Here is a 7,616-nt window from a genome sequence, read left to right as displayed (position 1 = left end):
CGTGCCTGATATATATATTATATATATATATATATATATATATATATATATTTTTAAAATTAGGCAAAATAATTCGATTTTTTATTTTACCATTTAAGAACAACGTCAGATTCACTGTAATATTATAAGAAACGGTAGTTTACATAGATTTGAGATTACCATTTAGAAGAAATATAACGTGTAAGGAAGAGTTAATAGTCAAAATCGTTTTTGAAAGATACTTCGATCTCTATTTTCGTCTCCGAAAGATAAAGTTAATCAAAATAGTCTGCGAAAAATAATTGAATTATTCACGTTCGTCCTTCTGTCATCTCCCTCGATGAGTTGGCTAACGTTGACTGACGTGTGACGTTAACTGTCACCGTGGCAGACAACGAAAACGACGAAGTTTTGATTGAATGGCCTCCAAACCCTGATGCGTCGTCATTTAGTGTCCAAAAGAAATTAAAAATATTGCAAAGCATCACCCCACCTCATAACAACTTTCTCTCTATGCGTCGTCGTCGTCGTCGTCGTTTAGTTTAGTTTTGATTGAATGCTAACCTCTAAATTTGACACTGCACTCACTCATCCCTTTCATCAACACAACAATGACATCTTTCACTTCAACTGCTTTTTCCGCATCTTCTTCGCTTCCTACTCCCACAAAACCCAAACCCAAAATCAATCATTTTTGCTTCTCTCACTCCAACCTCTCTTTCCGTCTCTCTCCTAAACCCAACCTTCCTTTCCTCACCAAGGTACCTTCTTTTTTCCATTTTTTCATTCTCGCTCTTATCAATGCATTAACCCATATACAAATTTGCTTCCTTTTTCACTTTTTCCTTTTGGAGTTTTGCTTAATGTACCACTTATTCTCCTAACTTGCACTCTTATTTACTTAGCTAATTTTAGAAATTTGGCACTTGTAGATTTTATATTTTGCATAATTCATGTGCTCTATGATTGGGGAGAAAAGAAATTAGCTTAATAATTTGTTTTATTTGGTAATGATTAGTGTAAGGTTTGAGTAATTAGGCACTAATTTGGTCCTGATATACTATGAAGGAATTGAATTGATGTGAAAAATTTTTCTGCAAGCATTTTACTCTATAAGATTTTCATGATATGATATGACAATATGACATTATATATTTGTATGCATCTGTGTATGTATAGGGATCCCCACCATGTCAAATTGTATGCCCAAGGGTGAATGCACAATTGGATGAGGTACCATAACACTCCCTTTGTTCCTATGAAGTTTTTCTTGGTTTTGGTTGGGTATTGTGTTCTATGATTAAAAAAAAATGCATTAATTATCAAAAAGGCGATTATACTTGTCGATTGTTGAATGAAGTGAATGATACATAATCTGATAGTCATTTCATACCTATGAGAGTTTCTTCCTCTTTTCATGTTTGTTTTTCATTTTCAATTATTTTTAATGCTCCTTTTTTGCATCTGGAACAAGGTTTCTCTTAGTTATGTTCATCTTCAGTCAAGCACAAATTTTAATTAATCTTTTAATTATCTCTGTAAGGAATGCTATGAATGCATATAATATTAGCAATACAGGATAAGAATGACAAAATGGTTGAAGAGTATTTTCATGACTGGTTGAAGATGGAAGCGTACAGGAGGACTTATTGTTTCAATGTCAATCCGGTGAAAATGGGAAAGCCAGACTTAGGTCCTCTCCTAAACCTACTATAGCTGCACCAGTGGCTATCTCTACTGAGACAATCAAGGGGGCAAGTTCAGCCACTGCTAAGAAGCTTGCCAACTTTATGACCTTCGTACCTACTCTAGGCTTCAAGCCCCCAAAGAAGACTAATAAATGACTTTGATTAGAAAGAAATGTATTCTGTTTGACTTTTCTTTTGTAGGGGGTACTTGCTATATTTTGCATAGGGCAATTGAAGTTCTATATTAAACATTGTGGTTAGCTGTGTATTTGAAAATTGTATTGTGTCCTTTTATTTTGGTCTAGTCTTATTTTTAGGTTTGTATCTTCATGTAAAACCTTATAAATTTGCTGTGGTATTTATCCTTAAGACAATGTGACAATTAGCCTTCTATGGCAACACAATGTTAAGAGTACTTTGATTACTGATTGTGTTTATAGCTTAATATATCTTACTGCATCAGTGATTCTGATTAGTTTGCAACATTTGATGGATTAGTTTGGTCATAATCTTAAAAAACCAAATGGAAACATGTATTCTCATTCAAGCCATTCCATTCATTACACCATGACATATCAACAGAATTTGGTTTACTTGGAAGTACATGACAAACAACATAGGGTCACATTAATGACAACTACCACAAATATGAAAATTAATAGTAGTTTCAAAGCTTTAACTTCAGCTTCCAAGCTGCCCAGTCTCCATGCCACCTTCAACCTCCATTCATCATAGCCACTTTCAACCTGCAAATTAGTTCTATAATCTTTCTTTGTTCCACCTTCAGCCACCCCTTGATAGTCATCATCATCGACCCACTTAAAGTAATTGCAGTGACTGTCCTTGTGCAAATTCAAAAATCAGAAAACAAAAAATTGAAAAACACCTAACAACACAAAACAAGATGAAAAACCTTTAGCTTTTTCCAGAACACTCACCCGGTACCTTCGACATGCATGGAATAATCTATCTGGGTTCTCTGTTGTCCCAGATTTTTTATCACAGCCTTCGATCCACAGAAACATGATTCCTCAAGAGTTTTCCTCCTGGTTCGCATTGAAGCGCTGGAACTATTACTGCTGTTCGACGGAAATGAAACCCCACCGCTACGACCTCCATTTCCTGCCTCCATCCTCACTACAAACTAGTAATTTCAAGGTCTACCCAAGTATATGGCCCTCTGATTGTTGAGAGCGACTTATTTATCATCGAATTGAAGATTAGGGTTCAAATACTAAGGGACTGATTTGAACTATTTCACCATAGTTACCTTGTCAGCAATAGCAGGGGACATCTAGGCGTCTGCCACGGTGGCAGTTAACGTCACACATCAGCCAACGTTAGCCAACTCAACGAGGGAGATGATCGAAGGACGAACGTGAATAACTCGGTTATCTTTCGAAGACTATTTTGATTAACTTTATCTTTCGAAAACGACAATAGAGATCGAGGCATTTTTCAAGGACGATTTTGACTATTAACTCGTATAAAGAGTGTATTGCACTACAACACAAAGGGACATATTGCTTGCGCAACATGCGTCCAACCTTTCTAGATCCATAAATATGTATGCTTCCGGCCTCATTCGCTCTTTCTTCAGTATGTATCATTTTTCTCTCACTCTTATTTTCAATTTCAACTAGCCTGCGTATTGCACAAAAACAAAATGAATATATATTTTATAAAAAATATAAATTAATTTTAAATTTAATTAATATTTTAATTCTTAAAATTAACATTTAATTTTTAATTTTATTTTTCATAAATATAAATAATATTATGTATTTTTAACAACATTATAACTAAATGATATTAAAAAGTATAAATTGTTAAAAAAATGATATATAAATAATATAACTAATAAATAAAATTAGACTTAAAAAAAAAAACAAAAGACATGATATATTATAGTGTTTTAGGAATTTATCACTTAATACATATATTTAACAAACTAAATAGTATAATAAAAAATTAAGAGGCACAATATTATTATTGTCATCCTGAGAAATTGTAACTAAGAGAATTTCTTTGTATTTTTTATACAGATATGTATCATTTACTTGTATAATTGATTTGCATCTCTTTAATGATTTAATACAAGTATAAAAGTTTCAAAATAACCGCGTCATTATCTTAATATTCTTAACCACCTCATCCTCATGGTATGTTAGTGTAGTTGGATATCGACTGCTATTGATGGCTCTTTTTGTACCATTGCTTCTAACCAAAAAATTTTTGCAATTACCTTTTACTTAGATAGCCATATTTTGCAGTAATTTATCATACAATTAAATTTTAATTGCACTTCAATAATCACATGTTTCACCTTTAAAAATGGACCTGTTTCAACCAATGACTTTATTACCTCTACAATCATGTCTGAGTTCAACTTAGCATAATCCTAAGAAATGGTAGTTTTGATGCATGTCTGACTATCATTGTATTAACTTATAACTCAACAAAATTTTCTTTTAAAGGCTAGCCATTGTAACACCCTTACTAATAGAATGTCACGCTTCTGGCTGCGCCACTCTGATAGCAAAAAGTATTACGACTACTTTATATACTAAATATTAAAATAGGAGCCTGTGACTTGACACCATATCGTTGATTTCTTTGAAAATCGGAAATAAATACTTTATCTTAAAAAAAAACAAACACATAGATTCATATACAAGATTTCTTACCTAATAGCTTATAAAATAATATACATATAAAACACAAATCTCCTATCCCTCTTATAAAATTGTAATAACAAAGACGAGGAAAGAAAAATAATCTAATTAATACAACATCATATAAACCAAAACGCAGTATAACTCTTTATAATAGTTCTTCATTTAATTCCTGAAAAGGTAAAACTATAGGGGGTGAGAATCTAACCACACGGTCTCACCACGAAGTTTCAGAATTGTCATAAGAAGATATTTAATAAGAAAACAGTTTTCAAGCTCAGTGATTATCATTGCCTTATGAATCTTTTTAAAAAAACCAATAGGTAATCGTTCAAAACCTTTTCAAAGAAACAATATTCAATCTTTCAGAATTTCAAACCCTTTCTTTTTATAAGAAAATCTTAATCAGTGACCAACCACAAAACTAATCAACACAATCATCAATTCAGCACCATAGCTCATTCTCAAAAGTAGCACACCAGAACAAACACAGACAAAACAGACAAATAAAGCACAGGTTTAGGTAATAGTTACAGCAAATAGTTCAGGTATCAGTTAAGAACAGTTTAACAATTAGGCAAACCAAAACAAGTTCAAACTCAAGCAAAGCATACAAATGCATATGATGTATGTCTGTCCTATGAATAATGAGCTCATCTGTCGGTTATCCAGCCCACCCGACAAGTCCAAAAACCTTAGACTGTCCCTCGACATGCATCCCCAAGAGTCTATGCATAGCTTTTTCTCAAATAATCAATATTGCTCAATGGGGGTAACATTCCCGGAAATTTATAGTGCCCGGTCACCCTTACGTCGTAGGGTCAACAGAGTATCGAGTTTCAACCTGGTACACATGGTGGCAAGCCATGGTACTTTACCTAGGGAACTCGTGTCTCAGATAATTCAAATTTATAAGCCATATGAATAATTCATTCAACATTCATCGACATCTAAGTCATTCTCAATATCATCGTCATTCGTCAATCCATATCTCATTTTCAAATTCATTCGAAAATCATATTTCAAAGTCATTCCTCATCATCCTTCTTCCCATTCCGTTCATCAATATTCCCAATTCAAAAATAGAATTCTTTCTTTGATAAATAAATCCACTCTAAAACATGTAATGTTTAAAACCAATTTTTTTCAGATAATACTTTAAGCGAAACTTCCAATTTTATAAAATTTCGACAGCATCTCTAAAACTCGGACACTGCCACCCTTTTCGGGTCCCATCCAAACATTTCTCAAACCTTTTCTCAACCATTCCTAAATCTCAATCATTTTCCAAAATTCAACTATTTCCAATACCAAATTATTTTTCAAATCGAACCAATTCCAATAATAAAACTCTTTTTAAAATCAAACCAGTTCAAATATTAAATCATTTATAAAGTCAGTCTAACTCAAAATCAAACCGCCTCCAGGATCAATTTATTTTCATATCTCAAATTACATCCAACATTGATTCATTTATATTACTAAGTAAACTCCAAAACCAAGAAAATTCACTTTTCATAATGATCAAGTAAATAACATTTCAAACCGATTTCTTATCAACAACCATACACCACTCACGCAATCAAGCAACCAATAAACCATCACATCCACAAGATAAATATAATCACAGAAGTATATCTTTTTGCATCAATATCTATTTATAACAACTCTGTAATGTAAAATAGATTTTAAGAAAAACCCCTACCTCGAATAATCGAAACTCATAAACCAAACGCATCAAGAAACCCTTTCTTTTCGGCCCGCAATCAGTGGCAGCTACAGCCTCACCTCCAAACCGCTTACCTAGCTACCACAACAACTCTAATCACAGCAGAAAATCATTTTAAACACAGAAATTAATTCACTTGTATTAATCTGCTAAACTCATCAGGTATTCAATCCCAAAATATTTTAACTTTAAAACAATTTCCTACCTCGATTAGCCGAGTTCGCATAAACCTATTATAACAACTCCCTTTCCTTTTAACTCATGGCAGCCACTTCGACTGCTTCTTCCAGCAACAGTGACGATGGAACAACACCGCGAGGCAGCTACAAAACGGCAACAACGGTGAATCTAATAATCTACTATGGTTTAAGGCTGAGCAAGGATACAAAGGAACATTTATGTAAAGTAGGACAGAGTTAATTAATGAAACATTATAGCGAGACAAGGCGCGACAGAATAACCTTAGCAGAGGAACAAAAGACTGGAATTGCAGCAGCTCCGGTGACCCTCACCGGCAAGGACAGAACCGACGGTAACTTCAAGGGGGCTGAGATAGCAAACCCTGAGAAACAGAAGTGGAATTTTGGAGTAGCAGCAGCGGCGCTGGTGGCTCAAAACAGCAAGAACGCGATGCCGACTCACCTCCAGTAACGGCAAGCTCCGTCGACGACAGAGGCGCAGCCAGAAGATTCGGCAGCGGCGGATCTGGCGGTGGTTCAGACGAAGACGACGCCGGTGACTGGGCGCGGTGGCTGGACTGGCCGCGGCCCTCCCAGGTTCTCTCTCTCTCACCTGGGGATCCTCTCTCTGCCCGTGGCTCTGCTTGACGGCGACGGACTCAGAGGCGGCGGCGGCGTCACGCGCAGCAGTAGTCCGTGATGATGACGATGGCGCCGCTGGCTTCATGGCGAGAAGGAAGGCGGCGACGGGCTTCACGGCAGAGACGACGATGGCGACCGGAACCAGCGAAGACGACGATAGACGCGACGCAGTAGTGGTTCGCGAGGTGTGGTGCAGCATCGGCGAGCTTCATCCGCGGCGAGGAACGGCAGAACATCGTTGTGCTTCTTCTCCTCTGGCTCCCTCCTCCGCGTCGGTGCTAGCAACGATGGCGGTGAGCAGCTCGGCCCACCAGCGCTGGCCATCCCCCTCTCCGCTCTTCTCTTCTCTAACTCCATTTCTCCTTCTCTCCCTCAACGTTTTCTTTCTTTCTTTCTGTTGATTTCTTTCTTTTTTTTTTCTTTTTTCTGCTGCTATGTGCTGGGTCTGTGTTTGATTTTGGAAGGAAGGAAAAGTTGAAAGGGGTGTGGCGGCTGAAGGGAATGGGAAAATTAGGGTTAGGGTTTTAGGAATTAGCAAATTAGGGTTTCATTTTGAGGACAATTGATAATATAATTAGGGTATAAAATGGTTTTAAAAACTAAGTTTAATCTAATAAAATTATCTTCAAAGAAAATATTATTTGTTCATCAATATATAAATTATTTTTTAATAAATATTCTAATTAAAAAAAATTAGACATTATGATTAATATTCTCTTTATTT

General features: G+C 35.7%; 1 protein-coding gene and 1 long non-coding RNA gene across 5 annotated transcripts in view; one reads left to right on the top strand and one right to left on the bottom strand.

The window, feature by feature from the left end:
- LOC107613360 (calcium-dependent protein kinase 10-like) overlaps positions 323-7,616 on the top strand; it is a 15,358-nt gene continuing 8,064 nt past the window's right edge. The window contains exon 1 of the mRNA XM_021110096.1: positions 323-333. The gene's annotated coding sequence lies outside the window, so the exon portion shown is untranslated. The remainder of the gene's footprint in view (positions 334-7,616) is intronic.
- On the bottom strand, positions 2,189-7,412 carry LOC107614018. 4 transcript variants are annotated; one of them, XR_001614246.2, is made up of 4 exons: positions 6,277-7,412; positions 6,048-6,163; positions 2,606-3,311; positions 2,189-2,504 (listed from the first exon to the last, which is right to left on the bottom strand). It is a non-coding gene; the product is annotated as an uncharacterized LOC107614018 (long non-coding RNA). The 4 variants fall into 4 exon arrangements; XR_002353108.1 differs by lacking the exons at positions 2,189-2,504; positions 2,606-3,311 and adding an exon at positions 4,263-4,514 and having other exon boundaries at positions 6,277-6,394; positions 6,533-7,394; XR_002353107.1 differs by lacking the exons at positions 2,189-2,504; positions 2,606-3,311 and adding an exon at positions 4,263-4,528 and having other exon boundaries at positions 6,277-7,397.

Source organism: Arachis ipaensis, chromosome B08 (assembly GCF_000816755.2).
Source record: "Arachis ipaensis cultivar K30076 chromosome B08, Araip1.1, whole genome shotgun sequence".
Taxonomy (NCBI): Eukaryota; Viridiplantae; Streptophyta; class Magnoliopsida; order Fabales; family Fabaceae; genus Arachis; species Arachis ipaensis.
This window is presented reverse-complemented; position numbering and strand designations above follow the sequence as displayed.